Below are 21,970 nucleotides of genomic sequence, written 5' to 3'. Positions count from 1 at the left end.
GGGAGGTCTCCTATTCAGGACACTTTCCCCATCCATGTGGATTGGCATCTGCTTTGCAAATTAGAGTTGCTTGACCAGGGAATTGGGTTAAGTGACTTGCACAGGATCACAGACAGAATATGTATCAGAGGCAAGACTTGAACCCACATCTGATCTTGAATGCAGATGGCTCTGTCACACTACTATGACTCTGGATAGCATAGTATATTCCATATACACATTTTGTTTATATTATATATAATATATATATATATGTGTGTGTGTGTATATATATATACATATATATATATGTGTGTGTGTAATGTATATATAATATATCCATATTATATATGTAATGTGTGTGTATGTAGATATATATTACTATATGATCTCACTATATTGTAATTTGAATTATACTTATCCGCACATGTCTTATTTTTCTCTTCCTAGATGGTAAATTCTTAGAGGATAGAAACCATATCTTATTTATCTTTGTGTCTCTTCTGGAGTCTAGATTTATCAGTCAGTCAACAAATGTTTACCATATTCCAAGAACTATGCAAAGCACCAGTGATACAAAGAAAGGCAGAAACAATCCCTGCTCTCAAGGAGCTCACATCTAGTGGGGGAGACTGCACACTAACAGATATCAAGGTAATCTCAGAGGGGAAGGCACTAGCAGTTGGAGAGAGGTGTGAGAAAATATCCTTGCAGAAGGTAGGATTTAAGCTTAGATTTGAAGGAAGCCAGAAGGGGGAAACAATGAAGGAGAGCATTTTAGGCATGGGAGAGATAGCCAGTGAAAAGGAATGGATTCTAGAGATGGAATGTCCTGTTTGAAAAATAGAAAGGTGGCTAGTGTGATTGGATCATAGATTAGGAGGATGATGGAGCAAAGTATAAGAAGACTAGAAAGGTAGGAAGGAGCTAGATTCTGGAGATCTTTAAAAGCCCAAGAACTTAGTGTGAAACAATGGAAAAGTCAGTGAGGTCTGGAGTTATGGCTTTGCCACTTTGTGTATGAGTCAAGTTATTTTACCTTTTTTCTCTTTTTTCTCATCTATACAGTTATGAGGTTGCACCAGATGAATTCTGAGGTTCCCTCTATCTCTAAATGCATGAAATTGTTTATTGACTAAATTAACAAATGAAAAGAATGCATAAAGTAATGAGAGACAAGGTTTTTTTATAAATAATTTTTAAGCTTAGGTTGAGTCAAGACTATGGTATGGATGCAAAAAAAAATGGCTAATATGGTCTTGGGTTACATCAAAAACTGTGTACTGGGTAGAATGAGAGAGATAACAGTTTTGTTATAAATGGTTAGGGTACAAGTGGAGTATTAAATACAATTCTGGGCACTTCATTTTATAGGGAAACTTGAATAAGCTTTAGTTTATCAATAAGGATGACCAAGACAGTGAAGGGAGTTGAAAGAGTTGTCTGTGATGAATATTTCCTAGATCTTGGATTTAGAGATCATATATTAAACTCCCTCTGATTTTATAGCTGAAGAAACTGAAGTGCAGACATAGTAAGTGACTTGTCCAGGGTCACATGCGTTCCAAGTAACAGAACCGTGATTCTAGTGCAATGATATATACACACATATATGTATGCACACACATATATTTCATATAATTATGCACACACACAGCAACACAAAATGTAAATATATATGTATATATATTATATAACACAAAATACATACATCATACACTCAATCTCTATTTTCCTCAGTTTCCTTACTTGTGAAATGGAGATAATAATAGCACCTACATCACAGGATTGCTGTTAGGAAAATGAATTAATATTTGTAAAGCACTTGGCACAGTGCCTGGCACATAGTAAGTGCTTAAAATACTTATTTCTTTCCTTTGTATCATGCTACTATCTCAGTGATTGAAGGAACTAGAGCTGGATTTCTAGAAAAGGAGACATCTAGTGTGAGGAGACAACATTGTTATATCCAAATATTTGAGGAATTATTCCATAGAAGAGGGATTTGAATTTATTTGATGTATATCCAGAAAGCAGAATTAGAACCAGTGGATGGAAATTATAGGGAAGCAGATATTATAACTTTTTATAATATGAGTTGGAACATGTAAAAAATGGAAAGACATTCACCCGGCTGATCTGCAATGCTTGGCCCTTTTTAGTAGGAAGGTTCAGGATACATGCTATCAATCAGATATTTACCCCACCTGCCATGTGTACCACTCAATACCAGAAGGTGCTTTGAGGTATCAGCTAGAGCAACTTGAGACCTTTTTGATCCCCACTTTTCTAATTATGGGGGGTAAAGGTTCAAGGGACAAAAATGGCTAGACTATGTTGCAGGGTCAAAGGAGGGTGATACCTGTGATATCTACTGTGACCTTCCTTGGCTTGATCTCTTTGTGGGTAGTGTCCTCAGTTCTGACCCTGGTCTAGAGGTTTGTGTAGATTATCCAATTAACCAGCACTTATTAAGTGCTTATTATATGCCAGGCACAGAGCTAAACACTGAGGACACAAAGAAAAAATCACAGTCTGTGCCCTCAATTTTACTCCCATCCTATGCTAAGAAAACCTCTCCTTTGTCCTTTAATGCTGAAGTGTTTCCACTAAAAGGAACCTAAAAAAAACCCCAACTTTAATCAGAATATTAAAATGGATCATAGCAAATTAACATCAATGTACTCATTTTCCTTGGACTAGGCATCAACTCCCAGTATTAGGTAGGCCCCACAATTCCCCCAGATGTTCTTGGCAGGGAGCTGGTAAGGACATTTGCTTAAGTTTCTTTCTTTTGTAACCCAGCTTTTATAGTAGATCAATGGCCAACCTATTGAGGTGTTTTGAGGGCCTTTCAGTCAAAAAGCATTATTTATCATGGGCTAGGGGCTAGGTGTACAAAGACAAAATGAAATACCCTTTGTCCTCAAAGAGCATATAGCAGGGAGACAGGTACACTTGTAAGTATATGCAAAAGACAGCAATATGGACTAGAAGTGGCATTTTACTGGTCTAGGGAAATTCCTGTTGAAGAAATTTCCTTTCTACAAATTCATATCAGCACCTTCTCTGCAACTTGTTTCCTAGAGAACTAAGTTAAGTGACATGACTAGAGTCTCACAACCAGTATGGGTTAGAGCCTGGACTTGAACTTAGGTCTTTCTGGTTCTAAGATTGCCTCACTATACACAATACTGCAGTGCCTCCCTGGGTGCAATAAAGGTATGAACTAAATGAAGTTGAGGATGGAGGTGTTCAGAAAAATGTCAAGCAAGATGGCTCTCTGAGCAGATACCCAGCTTTTAGGGGGTCCTTCAATGGTGTCTTTCTATTTCACACTGGGCAAGTCTATTTGTGTAGTTGAGGTGGGGAGAGGGAAGAGAATAAGACTTTTTTCAGCATCTGTTGTGAGCCAGGAACTATGCTAAGGACTTCACAAATATCTCATTTGATCCTCACAGCAACCTTGGGAGGTAGGTGCTCTTACTATTTCTGTTTTACAGGTGAGGAAACTGAAGAAGAAAGAGGTTAAGTGACTTGCCCAGGATCATAGAACTATTAAGTATCTAAGGATAGGTTTGAACTCAGACTCAGTGTGCTATCCACTGTGCTATCTAGCTTCCTCTAGTGAGGCAGGATTTCTGTTCACAGGACCTAAATAGCTTAGGCATGGTGGTCTTGCCCAAGTGTCTGGAAAGCAAGGATATCAAGCTCCACTATCCTCCTCCAGCCCTTATTCTCAAAACCAGTCTTCTCTTTAAATCCTTTGCCTTAGTGGTGGCACATGGCCAGTATGTATCCCTGGACTCGGTGAATAGAGGCCAGGCCAAGTCCAAATGCAATAATTTGCTTGCTTTGTACAATCACTTCACAGATATATCGATTTTAGAGGCCATCTGGTCCAACGTCCTTCATTTTAAAGCCTTGGGAACTGAGGCAAAGAAAAATTAATTGACTTACCCAAAGTCATACAGAGAATAAGTGGCAGAGCTGGGATTTGGGATTTGAACTCCCCCCTACACCAGTTCATTCTATCAGATATTTGAGTGCATTATATGTCCTTTGCTCAGGGCTGGGTAAAATTATACACATACACACACATGTGTGTATATGTGGTATATGTGTGTGCATGTGTCTACATATATAATGTGTATATGTGTGTGGGTAATAAAACATGGCTTCTAATATCAAATAGCACAGTATCACTAGGAGATGAGGCATCTATATGTGAAATAGTTTATTATTAATCTAAGGCATCAGGTGATTAAACGACATTCCAACTCGACAAGACTTGATTGAGAACCTACAATGTGCAAAGCACTTGTCTAAGCTCTATGATGGATGCAATGAAGGATCAGCCTTGGTCTGGGCCTCAAAGACTGTATGGTATAGGAATAATTGATAAGGTTATGAAGACTTTTCTCTGACATTACCTCCCATTTGCTTGGTATATACTTTGCATGTACAATTTCTTGCACATTTTTCCTCCATTAGAATGGGGGCACCTTGAAGGCAGGGACTATGGTTTTGCCTTTTTTTTTTGGGGGGTATCTCCAGTAGTTAATCTAGTACCTGCCATATAGTAGATGCTTAATCAATGCCTATAGATTGATTGACTATCCCACAAAATAGAAACATGTTCTTTTATTTTTGTGTCCTTTTCCTTCCATGTCTTTACTCCTTCAGTATTCTAAGTGGCTTCTACAGAGGTACCCATAAGCAGCTGCAAAATTAATTGTGGAGCAAGTGAGGAGGAAAAAGCCAGACTTTGCATTTGTCCTACACTGCAATTAATGACTAGAGCCATTGCAACTAGTCTTCAGAGGAAAGAAGCAAATACCTGCCTGTAACTACAAATTGGCTCACGTACCAGAGAGAGTTAGATCACAGTGGTGGGAGCATTGATGGCTAGGTGCCTTGGTGATTTCAGGGAAGCTTGTCTTAAGCTTAATAGAAGCAAGCCAAATATTGTTTACATGAAAACCTTTGCATTTAAATATGTTGGGGTGTGGGAGGAGAACCAGTGAATATAAACATATTTCATTCCTGGATAGGTGCATTCAGCAGTCTCTCTTGGAGGGTGTCCAATTTTCATGGCCTGTTGTTCCTGAGGCCTCTGTTGTCTTTGATTTGAGGATACTATCTCCTCAGCTATCATTTTTTCATAACCGGTGTCCAAATTGTTATTAACTTGGTATCCAACAGTTATTCAGAGGTGGAAATCCCTACCTGGAAGGAACTTTCTTTCTTAGAGAGGTCAGAAAAGAAAACTGAAATTGGTCAAATCATGGAAAAAGGAAATAATAGTATATAGCTTACATTTATTTATAATGTTTTATGGCTACATGCTCTTTCTGAGGGGCAGCATGATCCTGGTAGAATAAGCACAGAACTTGAGGTCAGAAGGCCTGTGTGCCTGAGTCCTAGTACTTTTTCATTTACTAGAAATGTGAACTTGGACTAATCCTTTCTCTTTGCTGAGCCTCGGTTTCCTTCTCTATAAAAAAAAATGGGGATGGTGATGATTAGATGACAGTATTCTATGACCTCATCTGAGTCTCTCAACATTTCCAAGAGGCAGTTAGCATAAGTACTCTTATATCGTTTTCATATGGGGAAATTGAGCACAGAGATTAAATAATTTACCCCAGCTTACACAGCTAATAAGTGGTACAACCAGGACTTGGATCTTTTTTTTTTGGAGGGGGGGCTAGGCAATGGGGTTAAATGACTTGCCCAGGGTCACACAGCTCATAAGTGTTATGTGTCTGAGCCCGGATTTGAACTCAGGTACTCCTGACTCCAGGGCCGGTGCTCTATCCATTGTGTCACCTAGCTGCCCCCAAGGACTTGGATCTTTTAAGGCTGGTGATTTTACTGTTACAATGTAATATATCACAGTGCTTACAGAATATTGGTATCTTTGGTAGTTGATGGGCTGAAATTAATAGTAAATAGCAGAGTAAATGGAAACCACTGAACCTAACTGTTCCTATTGTTGTCCTTTCTGGTGGATATTACCCTGAGGTAGACAGCCTTTAGGAGAAAATTCTTCTTTGTGTTTGTTCCCCTTTAAATTCAGACTCATAGCTTGATGGGATATCTGGTCTTTTTCTGCTGTTTCTGCTGATATAAGATTGGGGGAGACTCTTCACCCTAGCCTGCATATTTCTCAAGCCTAAGCTTTCAGGAAAGTGCCTATTGCCTCCCCATACCCTGCCTTCCCTGGAACTGTCCATGGTACTGGTCATTTAACACATTAAAGAGGGGTATGTTAACAAATCTGAGGTAAAGATTTATGAAAAATTCTATTGGTATCTTTCAAAAAAATTTTTCTTTTGTATTTCACTGTATCCTTCCCCCTTACCCAACCCAGAGAACCTTCCCTTATAACAAAGAATAAAAACAAAGGAGGATAAATATATTTCAGCAAAACTAAACATTTAATTAAAGTAGTCCAACATTAAATATGCAGTGTTCCTTTTTCATAGTATCTCATTTCTGAAAAGAAGGGAGATAAGTGCATTCTCCTATCTCTTTTTTCCAGGCCAAATTTGGCTAACATAATTTCACAGCATTCACTTTCAGTTTTTCTTTGTTTTGTTTCTCCATCTATAGTGCTGTTGTTGTGTGCATTGTTTTCCTGATTCTGCCTACTACTTTGTATCAGTTCATGTAGGTCTTCCAATGATTTTGTGAATTTTTTTAATGTCCATCTATTCTTGCAGCACACTGGTATTCCATTATAATCACTACATCACAATTTGTCTAGTTCTTTCTTATTCAATGAAAATATGCTTTGTTTCTAATTCTTTGCTGCTACAAAAAGTATTGCAGTGAATATGTTGGTGAATAGAATTCTATTTCTATCACCGTCATCTGGGAAACAGCTTTGTCTGATTTGGGGTAAGCGGTCATCTTGGAATGAGGCCAGGCTGTCCTTTTTTAGGGAATTCTTCCATAGTCCTCTGCTTCAGACATTGGTGCTAAGACCTCATCTGACTAAACCCTCCCTCTTTTCATCCTCTTTTCCTCTGGAGATTGTCAAGGGAATATGACCCACTTGACCTCTGCTTCTCCATCCTATATGGGAAAGGTATGTTGATTTGGATTTCTTGGGAGCAGGGGTTTGAGGAAGAGCATATTTGCAGAAAGCTTCGGCTCAGCAGAGCATAGCACTAAGAAAACAGTTCTGCTTTTGAGTGGGGCCATGGTGAGTTGTGTTTCAGAAGCTTTGACTCTTTTCACTGGCTTTCCAATTGCAGTGAATTGAAAGCATCCAAGAAGAATAAGCAAGTATATTTAAGAGTTATATCAAGAGCTGTGCTCTGCTGCCCATTCCTTTCTAGCTTTTTAAAGCAGCAGCAAACTTTTCTGTTATTACTTTAGCTTGCTGACCTGGATTAGCTATAAGGAACCAGCTATTGGCTGGTCTGTGTTCTGTTTGCTGACTTCCCTCAGGGTACTGAGCTGAGTCACAGATATGAGGACTATTGTTGTTATTTGTATTTTAGCTTGTTATTAAGTTTGTGTTATGGTCCCCTTGCCACCTCTTAGCCCTCTTGCTTCAATTCCTTTCTCTCTGTTTTCATCCATCTCCATCCTTTCTTTCTGCACCACATCTATTTTTTTCCCCTCAAGTGTGCATTCAGTAAAGTGACCAATATTCCTGGAGTTGGGCTGGTCTGTTTCCATTGCTTCAAAAAAAATTCCATGGCCATCTCACCTCAACCTCTCCTCATCCCAATTCTAAGCTCTGGATAGCAGCATGAGGTATGGGATCACATGCAGTTGAGTCTTGAAGTTTGTCTTGATTCTCTCTGTGGTCATAGCAGCTTAACTGCTATCTTCTAAACTTTTGCATTTGTATTAGGAGATGTATTCTTAGCATGACACAAGCAAAGTAGCTTTCCCATTTGAAATAACTATAGCGTATTTGTTGCAACACGGCCACTATGCAGAAGTCACACACCAAAACAAAGATAGGACCCCTCAAAGGTATCAAGGTGCATACTGTCAGAACTAGGAGATATTAAAAGGTGAGGGAGTAATTTTCTCTCATTACCAAAAGTACCAGCTTATCTCCCCTTCAGATTGGATTACCATGCATACATAACTTACTTTTCTGTGAAACACACTTTATTCCCTCCCAAAATGGAAACAAATCAATCAATCAAAAGGCATTTATTAAACACCTACTATGTGCTAGGCCTTCTGATAAACAGTGGTGATACCAAGAAAAAACAAAAAACATACCTGACTTGAAGGAGCTTACATTCTAATGGACATAGATGGATATACACAATAAATACAGCAGTGACAGAAGGTAACCTTTGAGGTGAATGAATGAACTAGCAGCTGAAAGGGATAGAAAATTGAGTGGTCATAGATAGGGTATGGTTAAGCAAATGGCTAAGCAAACATAAATGTAATAAAATATTATTGTGTCATAAACATCAGGAACTTTAAAAGTTCAGAGAAATATGGGAAGATATTAACTGATTCAAAGTAAAGAAAGCAGAATCAAAAAACAATACACAGAATGACTGAGATAATATGACAACTGACATTTCAGTAGAGTGATGCATAATGATCCTAGGACAGATGATGGAACTTAGGAACAACAGATATGGAATGTTTCATACACTGTCTGGCCTGATTGTTATAACAGTTGCTTTTGCTCAAACATTTTTTTTGTTATAAAGTAAAGTTTTATATGACAGAATCTATAAAGAAATGATAAACATACAATAAGGTATTCAACAAACATTGAGGAATGCAGCATCCATAAAAATTATTAAGACATATCTTGTAACTTTGACTTAAAAGTAATTTTTGGCCCTATTCTTGATACCTCCTTATTTGGATCTAAGGAATATCAGCCCCTGAATTCAGTAATAATTGTGTCTTTTGGATGAACATCATTATCATCTCAACAGGAGACTAGTGGTTTATTATGTAGAGGCTGGTGAGTAGTTATTTTCTAGCTCTTCTGAGCAAATCACAATGACTCAATGTTGCTGAGTAAAGGATTCAAGTTAGGATTTCCTGACCACAGGGGATGCTAGATCTTGGCAAGACTTTCCAAATGGGGTTTTAGACACCCCTTCTCTGGAGTAATTATTAACGATAAATAATAATAGCATTTATATGGCACTTTATGGTTTGTAAAAGACTTTTTGCTATGCCATCTCATTTGAGCCTCACAAGAGCAACATAGATGTTATTATTACACCCATTTTACAGATATAGAAACTGAGGCAGAGAGAAGTTAAGTGACTTACCCAGCATCACACAGCTAATAAGTGTCCAAGTTAAGATTTGAATTCAGGTCTTCTTGACCCAAATTCTAGCATTCTATCCCCTGTGCTACCTAGCTGCCCTTATCTAGAAGACTGAAGAGGGAAATATTTTTTAAAAAATTATTTTTTTCAATTAAACATTTATTTCCTTTCTCTCCCACCTCCTAAACTTCAGTATCTCCTCTTTGGGGAAACAGAAAAAAAAAATAAAACCAATGTGAAAAATGAACATTGACAAAAAAAATTCCACATTAGCCATGTCCAAAAAATGAGATAACAATGTTTCATTCTTCATATTGAGACCATCACTTCTTTATCAGGGGATAGGCAACATACATCATTAGTTCTTTGGAATTGTAATGATCATTACATTGGTCAGAATTTTTATGTCTCTCAAAGTTATTTCATAAATTAGCATGTTGCTATTATATAAATTGTTCTTCTGGTTATGCTCACTTCATTTTGTATCAGCTCATACAAATCTTCCTAGATTTCTCTGCATCTATCCATACATCCTTTTTGTCTTTTTTTATGGCACACTAGTACTCTCTTATAGCCATGAATTATAATTAGTTCAGCGATCCCCTGATTCATGGGCATCCCCTCTTAGTTACTCTCTCCCTCTATATATGCATATGTGTGTATGTATGTTTGTATGTATGTATGTATGTATGTATGTATGTATTTACCGTTACCAAAGAATAGGGGCTATCTTTTAAAAAAATATGGATTGACTTTTGGATTATTCCACAGTGGTCTTGATCAGATGAAAGAAGATTTGCTAGATCATCTCTGAAGATACAGATAAGATAGTTACAGAAAGATCCTGGGATTCCCTTGGTCAGGTTCATCAAATCCTTGTTTTTCATTTTCCTCATCTGAAGAAAGGTATCTCATTACAGTGGCTACTTCAATGCCTTCTCTAAGGAGAAGTTAATTAAAGGACGGTATTAGTGATAGTTAACAAACTGTTGTTACCTCTTTCCTAGAGTTGGAAGTCATCAGATCATAGGTTTAGAGCTGTAAAGGGCCTTGCCATCCATCTAGTCCAGCTCCTTCATTTTAAAGATGAGGAAATTAGGCCCAGAGAAATTGCAACTTGTTCAAATTTACATATATAGTTAATGTCAGAGGTAGGATTTGAAGCCTGGGAGTTTATATCCAAACTCAACATTTTTGCTACTATATCATAATGCTTCTCATTGCCAGAAGTAAAAAATATGTTATAATGAGTACATTTTTTCTTGCCCTCTGCATGGGAGATTTCCCCCCCTGGACACTGAGTTCCTTGTTGCGTTAGCTCTAATTTGTCATCATTTTCACAATACAATTAGTTACTGACATTGAGATCATTTTACCTGATGGACTGAGCATCCCTCATTCCAATAGGACTGAATAGAATTTCCTAGGGGAATAACATTAAGGCCTTCAGCATCATTGACTATAATAGTAACCAGAAGATGTTTGATGGTTAGATTAGTTTGTGTTTTACAACTGTTTCCTTGTCTCTTCAGAGTTCCTTAAAATCCTCCAAAGGACATCTGTGCTCTTCAAGTTAGTGAAAGTTAGGTTTAAAAGTTGAGTTAAAGTTAATTTTAAACAGAAAGAGAGAAATGGGGGACAAAATGTTGTCTCATCATTGAACATCAAGTGGCCTGTTCTGATGCCTTATCCTCTTTTGGCCTTACATTCTTAGATCTATGAGAGCCAGTAGGGTGAAGCACTTGACTTGTAATCAGAAAACCCAGTATTGAATCCTGACTTTGCCACTTATTAGTTGACACTTGGGCAAGTCATGTTATCTCTTTTATTCTCAGTTCCCTCATCTGTACTGCTTTCACTACCTATTTCACAGGGTTGTTTTTATGAAAGGTTTTTCTTATCATAGGATCATAAATGTAGAGCTGGGAGGAAACTTACATGCCATCTAGTCCAGTCCTATAATATGGAGGAGGACACTGAGGCACAGAAAAGCTAAGTGATTTGCCCAAGGTCACAAGGTAGTGAATCTCAGAGGAGGGAATTGAATCCAGTTCATCTGACTCTAAACCCAGTACTTTATCCTTTATACTAATGGTGTCAAGTTCAAGTAGTAACACAGATCACTAAACTGTGCATAAGGATCTCTATGGGCTGCATATTGATGTAAAAAAATACATTAACATTAGATGTGTTTGATTGTATATATATTTTTTGGTTAATATTTTCTAATTACATTTTAATCTTGTTGAGTTGCACTGAGAAGTAATTCTGGGATGGACAATGTGTTTGACCGCTCTGCTGTGTACCACACTGTTTCATAGTGGTTCTTGGGACAAAGGGGCCTTCTTGAAACAGATTCTGGGCTGAAGGCCTTAAATGGGACCTTGTGCTAGATTTCTAGGTGTTTTAAAAGTTCTTCCAGTGTTGTTCAAAGTGTCTAAATATACCTTATCAGGAATTAGTTTTCAGGGTCTTGTTACCCCACAACTGTCATTAACTGTGGTTGTATTTGACAACGAGGGTGCCAGGCATTTCCTTTTTCAACTGCTTCAGTTCATTCTATGATTCTGTGTAATTGTTGACCTTGGATTAAGTAAGTGAAAAAAGTTGTTTTGGAGTGGAAAAATATTCATTTTTTCCCTTCATCCCTTTAGGGAGGCTTGCTAGGATCCCTAGACTCAGATTCAGATTCCCCTAGATTCTGAAACTCACAGCTCTGTCACTTTTGCTTTTACAGGAGGCTAGTGATGAAGCATCAGGAACCTTACTGCCTTCTTGCCATGTATTGTTATTCATTTGTCTACTTTATGTGACTTGAAAGCATCAGTTTGATATGAAAGGACAGTTGAATAATTTCCTGAGCCTCATTAAGGTAAAGCCAAAAGGAAATTCAGTTGATTTTAAGAACAGCGGGTCCAGTTGAGACAGAACATACCTTGGCTCAAGTTGTAACAAGTGGGACATTTAAATAATCTATTCATTCTCTAGTGATCTTGGATTGATCATTTTGTTTGAGAAGGATTTCAGATTTCAGATGACTTAAACTACAAAGAGGAGTATTTGCTTTCAGTCTGCAGGAGTCAAAGGTTCAAAGTATAGTCTACATTCAGATGTCATCAGCATTTCTAATACCCAGGTTTGGTCTATGGCAATGGGCAGCAGCTTCTTTAACAGGAGTACCAGTGAACCCTATCTAGGGCAGACAGTGGCAGGTCTAGAGGGAATAAGAGGGAAAAAAGAAAGACAGTAGAAGAAAAGAAACAGCAAAGGTGGAGAATGGAAAGAAGAAAAAGTGAGAAAAGCAACAATCTCATATAAAGTGAAGAAATCTGGAGTCTAACTCAAATTCTGACACTAATTAGCTGTATAGTTTTTGACAAGTCACCTTAACAGTTTGAACCTCCATCTTCACATCTGTAAAATGAAGTAGTTACAGTTCAAGTAGTAACACAGACCACTAAACTGTGCATAAGGTTCTCTATGGGCTGCATATTGATGTAAAAAAATACATTAACATTAGATGTGTTTGATTGTGTATTTATTTCTTTTTATTTAATATTTTCTAATTACATTTTAATCTGGTTGAGTTGCACTGAGAAGTAATTCTGGGGTGGACAATGCCCCTTCCATCTCTATGATTCTTTTTGTGGAAAAGAGGGAAAGATATGTAGAAAAAGGGATTGGTACCAATAGTTACTTTGGATGATAAGTAATGATAGTACCCATAATCTGGCTTTGGTGTCTTTGGAGATGTTAATTTTGCACAGTCCTAGGATTTGGGAATCAGTTGATGTGAGTTCACATCTTGTCTCTGATGCTTACTTCCCATCACAACCTTCCCTGTTAAGGCGAGGCCTCAGTTTCCTCATCTGTAATAGGAGTGGGTTTGGACTAGATCAGGGAGTTCTAGACCTTTTGTGTGTATCATAGATCTCTTTGGTGCCCACTGTAGCTTATGGAATGCTTCTCAGAATGTTTTTAAATTTACAAAATAAAATGTGATCATATAAGATTACAAAAGAAATCAATTATATTGAAATAGTTATCTATTTTTAAAAAAAAATCACAAAATCATACTACAAGTTAAAAACCTGAGCATAGTAGCTTCTAAGGTACCTTTTGGCTCTACATTTACGTTCTTTTGAAATTCTTCCTTTGCTGTTTATGACTGTGTGACCTTGGGTAAGTCATTAAATGTATCTGGGCCTCAGTTTCCACATCCATCAAATGAGGGAGTTGGACCAGATGACTTCTGAGGTTCCTTCCAGTTCTAAAATTATAATACCATTAATACTAAATAAATCCTGCAATGGAAGGGTTATGAGCCAAATGAGAAAAAAAAAAAGAATGTCTGTCCCTTGTAGGAAACTAGCCAACCATAAAATGCACTTTGGTAGGGTCAAGGCCAGGGATGTGAATTATACTATGAGGGCCCTTGTTCAAGGAATGTATTCAGGCATAAAGTTGCTTATCTCTCCCCCTTCCTGAGCAAGGTTGCTTTAAAAAAGTAAACAGAGACAAGCCATTCTGCTGGCTTCCTGAGCAATGGCACTGTCAAGTCAAAAGATATCCGTTTGCATCTAATTGAACAATTCCTGTTGGGCAGGATGGGAATCCCAGAAGATGACTTCACTCATATAGATTAGACAGAAAAACTAGCTCAGCTTGTAGACAAGATTTCTCCTAAGCTTTCTTGATGTATTTTCAGGTTTCACTGTCAAGGACTATCTTTTCTCTATTCCTTTGCCTCCTTCTCATTTGAATAAGTTCTAAAATAAGGCCAACATGGACCATACACTCATGTTTCCTTCCTCTCCCATCCCCTGAAAATAGTTACTGAGTGAAAGTGGAATTGGCTCAGTATTAGCAGGTAGAAACTTTAAGAATCACATAATTTCAGTGTTGGAAGGGACCTAAATGGTCTTATCGATTAACCTGTAACCTGACAAACGATGCACTCAACAATATACTTGATGAGTACTCATCTAGCTTAGGATTGAAAATGTACAGAGAGGAGGAATGCACTACCTTTCAAGGCAGCTTATTAGCTTTTTGGGTAGCCCCAAGAATTTTTCCTGACTTGCCTCAGATAGCTGGTGGAACAAAGGATAGAACATTGGGTTTGGAATTAGGAAAACAAGTTCAAATCCAGCCTCAGACACTTATTGACTGTATGACCCTGGGAAAGGTACTTAAATCTGTTTGCCCAGTTTCCTCTCTTCCTTGCAGGGTTATCATGAGAATCAAATGAGATAATATTTGTAAAATAAATTTGCACAGTGCTTGGAACATATGAAGTGCTATATTCCTTCCCTTATCTCATGGTCAAATTTATCTCTTTGTAACTTCTACACATTGCTCTTAGATCTGCTCTCTGTGGCAAAGCAGAATAAGTCTGATGCTTCTTCCATGCAGTATCTCTTAACATATTTGAAGATGCCTATCACACCCCTGCCCAAGTCTTTTCTTCTGAGCATTTTCAGTTCCTTCAACAGATCCTCATATGATATCAACTCAAGGCCCTTCATTGTTCTGGTTGCTCTCCTCATGACTCTCTCCAACTTACCAATGACCTTCCTCAAATGTGATGACCAGAAATGAATATAGTACTCTAGATGTCATCTAATGATGACAGAGTGGAGTATCTTTATACCTTGAAGCTATGCTTCCCCTAATGCACCCCAAGACTGCTTTATGTTTGTGACTGAGATATCGCACCGCTGATTCATTTTGTGCCAGGAGACCATTAAGGCCTCCAGATCATTTTCAGATAAATAACCTACTAGCCATAGCTCCCCATTTTGTTCTTATGAAGTTCATGCTTTGAATTCAAGAATAAGACTTTATATTTATCCCTAATAAATTTCATCTCATACAATTCAGCCCTATATTCTAACCTGTCAGGATCTTTTGGAATCTTAATTCTACTATCTAGTGTATTATTCTGCCTTCTTAGCTTCGTGTCATCTACAAATTTGACAGATATCTCACCTGTGCCTTTATCCAAGTCGTTGGTGAAAAGCAGCATTGGTAATTTGGGTACTCCACTGGAAATACACTGCCAATTTGAAATCAAATTATTCTTTGGGTCCAGCCATTCAACCAGCTTTGAATTTCTGGATTACAAATTATAAAACAATTATGGCTAAGAAGTAGCTGATATCCAAGATACTTAAGGAGATTGTAAGAATGTCTACTTGCCCTTAATGAGTTCAAGTCACCTGTTCCAGATAAACAACTCCTTGGATACTAAAGGAACTAGGGGATGTAATTCTTGAGCCATGTTGGTACCATCTGTTATTATGGAGAGCAGAAGGGTATCATAATCCTTGAGAAAGGCAAATTCCTCTTTTTTTTTAAGTGAAGAGAATGAAATGTGTAAATTAGAGGCCCACAAGCTTAACCTTGATTCCTGACAGAATTCTACATATTTTTTAAAGTGATGATTTTGGTACATATCTAGAAACAGAAGACATGTCTAGAAAGAGCCATCAGGGTTTCAGCAATAAAAGTCATGCCAGACTAACCCTATTTCAATTTCAGTCAGGATTATTGAACACGTAGACTGGGGGGTTGTGCATGCTCTCTCTCTCTTTCTCTCTCTCTCTCTCTGTCTCTCTGTCTCTCTCTCTCTCTCTCTCTCTGTCTTTTTCCCATACACCCGCACCCCAACCTGCAGTATATACATATATACTGTATATATACATTGGTTTGTTGATTGTTGTCCTTCATTGTGGAAGAGGACCAGAATGACATCACTATGTTAGAATCAACATACAGTGTGTCCTCCTGTAACTGATCAAACCAATATGAGCTCAGAATGCTCTACCACAGGTTAGACACATGTAGTCCATGTGAACATTTGGGGTGAATTCTCTAAATTTGCATATCTCATATTTCTTTTGAGAGACTTCAATTCTGCTTTGCTCATAGGGCACAGCACCTTCTCTGATGGGGGCATGCCATTGTGGGGTAGTCCTGTGCCAGTGTCTCCCATGTGATGCAATCAATTCCTAAGTTCTTAAGAGAGATCTTAAAAGTGTCCCTATATCACTTTTATACAGTATATATGTATATACTTTGTGTGCATATGTGGGTCTACACACAGTATGTTTTTTTCTCTCTCTCTCTCCACACACACAAATTCACACATATATTAAGCCAAAGTTTAATGTGTTATTATTGTGGAAAATATGGAGATATGAGCTAGTTAATAGAACAATTCAGTGGATTCAGAAGTGGCTAAATGGGTGTTCAGGAACTAAATTAAGACTAGGTGCGAAGATAGTGGAGTAAAAAGTTAGTTGCTCTGACCCTCCCCTATCAACCTCTGAAAACCCAGAAAATATCACCCCAGGAAAAAAAACCCCTGGAACAGCTGAACTAGAAGAAAGATGGGGAACAGCAGTGCAGTAGCCCAGCAAACAGGTCTCCCAGTGCCTCAGCAAAAATAAGGGAAGCAGCACTACAAAGGACCCCAGGCAGATAAGTGCCCTGCAGCATTCATCTGAAAGGAGCTGAAGAAAGCAACCTAGAGTCTTCCTAAAGTCCCAGCCTTGCTGATTCCAACCCAACTGTCAATGAGGAGGAGATCCTGAAGCCCAGGTGGTAGAGCAGGCAAACAACAAAACCTGGACCTCCAAGTGCCTCAGTGAGGGCAGGGAAACCAGTGGAAACCAGCTCAGAAAAACCACAAGGTGCCTCAGCACTCTACCACAAAGGAATCTCCCAGTGCATTAGCAGAAAGGAAGGAGGCAGCATTGCAAGGGGCCCCAGGCAGATAAACACCCTGCAGCACCCATCTAAAAGGAGCTGAAGAAAGCTAAAGGAAAGGAAAAGCAGGCAACCTAGAATTGCCTGAAAGTTCCAGCCCAACACGAGGTGAGCTGCCAAAACCCTACAGCCTCCAATTGCCAACATAAGAGGCCCCAGCACACAAAGCCAGTGACCAAGACCTAGGCTCCCAATACAAGAAGTTTGGGTCAGTGCCCTCTGTTCCCCAGCAAGAGAGCTCAATCTCTTTAAAGGCCAGGGAATAAAGAAGCCATGAGTAAAAAGAAACGTGCCATAGATTCATATTATGAGAAGAGGGAAGATCAAGACAGAAATTCTGAAGAGGACAACATTGTCAACAAACCCACATCTGCAACATCAAAAGGCACTATGAACTGGTCTGAAGCCCAAAAAGCCTTCTTTTTTTTCCCCTTTTTTTTCTTTTTAGGCAATTGGGGTTAAGTGATTTGCCCAGGGTCACGCAGCTAGTAAGTGTTAAGTGTTTGGTCTGAGGCTGGATTTGAACTCAGGTCTTCCTGACTTCAGGGCCAGTGCTCTATCCACTGTGCCACCTAGGTGCCCCCCCAAAAAGCCTTCTTAGAAGAGCTCAAGAAGAATTTTAAAAGTCTAATGACAGAGGTGGAAGAGCCTTTAAAAAATACAGTTGGCCAATTGGAAAAAAAGTACACTGAAGAAAACAAGTCCCTAAAAAACACAATTGGCAAACTGGAAAAAAAGTACACCGAAGAAAACAAATCCTTTAAAAATACAATTGGCCAAGTGGAGAAGGAAGTACAAAAACTAACAGAAGAAAACAATCTGTTAAAAACTAGAATTGGACAAATGGAAACTAATGACTGTATGAGAGAGCAAGAATCAGTCAAACAGAAACAAAAAAAAAATGAAAAAATAAATGAAAACATAAAATACCTTATCGGTAAAACAACTGACCTGAAAAACTGATCCAGGAGAGACAATTTAAAAATCACTGGAGTACCTGAAAATCATGATGGAAAAAAGAGCCTAGACAGTATCTTTCAGGAAATCATAATAGAAAACTGCCCTGAAGTCCTAGAACCAGAAGGTAAAATAACCATAGAAAGAATACACTGCTCACCACCTGAGAGAGATCCCAAATTGACAACGCCAAGGAATATAATAGCAAAATTCCAAAATTACCAGATGAAAGAGAAGGTGCTGCAAGCAGCCAGAAGGAAACAATTTAAATATCATGGAACCACAGTAAGGGTTAGACAGACCTTAGCTTCTACATTAAAAGACCCAGGGCGTGGAACATGATATTCCTGTAAGGCAAAGGAGCTTGGATTGCAGCCAAGGATCAACTACCCTGCAAAATGAGCATGATTTTTCAAGGGAGGAGATGGATATTCAATGAAATAGGGACTTCCAAACCTTCCTGATAAAAAGACCAGAGCTCAAAAAAATTTGATCTTCAAGTACAAGATTCAAGAAAGACATAAAAAGGTAAATGGGACAGAAAGAAAAGATACAAAATGTTGTTAATAAGAGACTTACATCCCTACAAGGGAAGATGACACTTGCAACTCTTGAGAACTGTATTGTTATTACACCATGTTAAAAGTATACATAAAGGGGGTGGATATTAGTTGACTTTGATGTAATGATAAAAAAAAATCTAATCAAGTGGGTTAAATGGATCCAAGTAAGTGGATTAGTCTGATCTTAGAAAATGTACTGAGAAAGGAGGAGGCAGACAAGGGTAAATTACATTACAGGAAAAGACAGAAAATCCTATTACAGTAGAGGGAAAAAAGGGAGGGGGGGTGAGCATTGTTTGAACCTTATTCTCATCAGATTTGGCTCAAGGAGGGAATAACATAATCAGTTAGGTATAGAAATCTAACTTGCCCTATAGGCAGTAGGAGGGAAAAGGGGAAAGAAAAGGGAGGGGGGATAGAAAGGAGGGAAACAGCAGTAAGACTAAAGGGGAAGAAAAGGGAAAGGGATAATAGAAGGGAGGAGAGACTGAAGAAGGCGGTGGTCAAAAGCAAAACACTAGTGGGGGGGGAAGGAGAAAGGAGAAAGAAAAGCATAAATGGGGGAAAAAATATGTAGAAAAAGACACAGATAGTAATCATAACTGTGAATGTGAATGGGATGAACTCTTCCATAAAACGGAAGCAGATAACGGAATGGATTGAAAACCATAATCCTACAATATGTTGTTATCTATTATTTGGTAAACCCAAAGACCCCAGCTTCTGGGATAAGATCTACTCTTGTATCTAAGACATCTCCAGAGGCCTAGTGATGGAAAATGCTATCCACATCCAAAGAAAGAACTATGAAAGTTGAATTGCTATCTTTTTTTTTCTCTTCTGTTGAGTTTTGTTTCCTCTTTCTGATGGTTCCTCCTATTGGTTTTAATTTTTACTTACAACTTCACTAATGTGAAAATATGTTTAATGGGAATGTAAATGTATAGCCTATATCAGAGTGTGTGCCATCTTGGGGAGGGTAGTGGGGGGGAAAGGGGAGAAAAATTTTAAACTCAAAAACATATGGAAGTGATTGTTGATAAATTAAAATAAATTAATAAAATAAATTTTAAAAAAGACCAGGTGCATAGATTTGAGAAGCATATATGGAGATGTAGTTATTGAAACCAATGCTGGATATAGAGAAAGAAGAAAAGAGGGCCAAGTATAGACACTTGGGAGGCAGCACATTGATGAGGCAGGAGCAGGACAAAGAACAAACTACAGAGTCTCCAAAGCATGCACACTGGTAGAAGAATTGGGAGAGAACAATGTCATGGAACCCAAAGGATGAGAGAGTATCCAAAAAGAAGAATTGATCAATTGTGTCAAAAACTGCAGAGAGATTAAAGAATATGAGAACTGGGAAAAGGATATTGGATTTAGAAATTGAGAAGTTACTATTGACCTTTTCAAGAGCTATTTTAGTAGAACAGTGTGGGTCAAAGTCAGATTTCAGAAACATATAAGGAAATGAGTCAGCAAATATAGACTATCTGTACTAGTATTTCAGAGTGAAGAGAAGTAGGACAATAGCTTGAGAGAACTGCAGAATAAATAATAGGGTATTTTTATTTTTTAAAGGATACAGGATATGTGCATTTTGGAGGAATCAGTGAAGGAGCCAGTAGATGTATTGGAGAGAGGAATGATTGATGGGGCAAGCTTCTAGAAGAGACAAGGGGGATGGATTCAAGGGTGCAAATGAATGGGTTAGCTTTGGCAATGGGAAAGGTCACCTCATCAACTGAGACTGGAGCAAAGAAAAGTTGGGTGAAGATGTGTAGAGGGTTTGACATATGGAGGACAGGAGATAAGAGAGCTCATAACAGTTGGCCTCAATCATCTTTGTAAAATAGGAAGTGAAATCATCTGCTGAGGGAGATGAAATGAGGTTGGAGGTAATAGTTTGAATGAAGAAAAGAAGGTCTGGAACAACCCCTGTGGGACTTTAGATACATAGGCAATCATAAATACATAAAATAATTGTCATGTGACAAGGAGAGCAATTGAGGTTCTATAATATGAATTTGTAGTGGATTCGGTCCATGTGATCTTGTGACCTCTCTTAAGCTGCTAGTGGGAGATGAAAATATGTCTGGTCAGAGTGTCCCAGGGTTGAAGATTAGCACAGTACGAACAGTGAAAGGACAGAGAAGAAGAGACTCAAAAGGGGAAAAGAGACCCTTGTTGAATTTATAGAAAGGTCAAGAAAGGCTTTGGAACTGAGGAGAACAGGGGGAGATAGAGAATTGAGGTGACCATGAAGAGTAGGGTTAGGTGGCATGAGTCATAGGAAGAGATGGTGTGATAGGAGGTTGTGATTAGAGAGGGGGAATTCAGAGTTTCACCTCATGGAATGATACTGTTTTAAAAAACAATTCTAAACTATTACCAACCCTTAGACAAGTTGAATGGAGAGTTCATGGCATTGAAGATGTTAATTAACTTGGAGGCCAATGTATTCAAGTCAGCGAGGTGAATAATAAAGTTCTTTAGGATGAAGGTCGGGTTTAAAGGGAGAGGAAGACTGTGAGCTAGCTACTGAAGTCATTGAGCAAAGGAGGAAGGAATGACTTGTATCTCATAGATGAGGGCAATACAGATCTAGCCTGGATGATATAGTTCAAGGAGTACTGTATTTTACCAAACAATCGTTGCAGACATTATGCCAATTTTTTTTTTAAAAAGGGTGAGATGTGACCATTATGTGAAGCTTTTAAAAATTTGTGCCAGTATTACTTAAAAATCATTTATTGTTAAACTGTCTTTGGTAAGCAAGATTAGTATGCATGGAATACTCACGAACATACACTAAAATCGAATACTGACAAAGCACATGCACTGAGAATTCTAGGCTCCCAGTTCACAATGCCCATGAGATAAATGCATATCCATATGGCACTCCTGAATACATTGATGCTCTGTTTACCTTTTACACAGTGTGACAAATAGAATTATATCATGCAAAGGTTACCTGATGAAAGGTTATAAGCCAATTTTTGGACTGAAAAAAACAGAGTGAGATGATTTTGTGGTGGCGATGATTATTCAGTAGAATATGGTAAACTTTAAAGATGAAAGGTTGCTAAGTTATGGTAGTGGTAGAGAATAAGAGCACAGTAATCAGATCAATTGTACGTATAATTGAAATAATTGTATGTATAATTGAAAAAGCATGTCAACTGACTGTCCTATATATAGTCTTGCCATGTCTATAACTCCCAAGACCAAAACTCTTCCCTGGCTACCACTACCCTGTTATATATTGTTTCCCTCCTAATGGAATGTATGTTCCTTGAAGCAAGGGACCATCTCTCATTTTATTTTCATATCCCTGGCATTAAGCATGTTGCATGGGACATAGCAAGCATTTCTTATTTTTTTCCTTTTATTTATTCAGTTTGTTGACTA

General features: G+C 38.2%; 1 protein-coding gene across 2 annotated transcripts in view; it reads left to right on the top strand.

Annotated features, from left to right (window-relative positions):
* Nucleotides 1-21,970, top strand: part of GRIN2A (glutamate ionotropic receptor NMDA type subunit 2A) — a 474,506-nt gene that overhangs the window by 201,346 nt on the left and 251,190 nt on the right. The gene's annotated exons all lie outside the window — the stretch shown is intronic.

This window comes from Phascolarctos cinereus, unplaced genomic scaffold, assembly GCF_003287225.1.
Source record: "Phascolarctos cinereus isolate Bilbo 61053 unplaced genomic scaffold, phaCin_HiC Scaffold_4;HRSCAF=312, whole genome shotgun sequence".
Taxonomy (NCBI): Eukaryota; Metazoa; Chordata; class Mammalia; order Diprotodontia; family Phascolarctidae; genus Phascolarctos; species Phascolarctos cinereus.
Note: the sequence above shows the minus strand (reverse complement) of the source record. Positions and strands in the feature narration are given on the sequence as shown.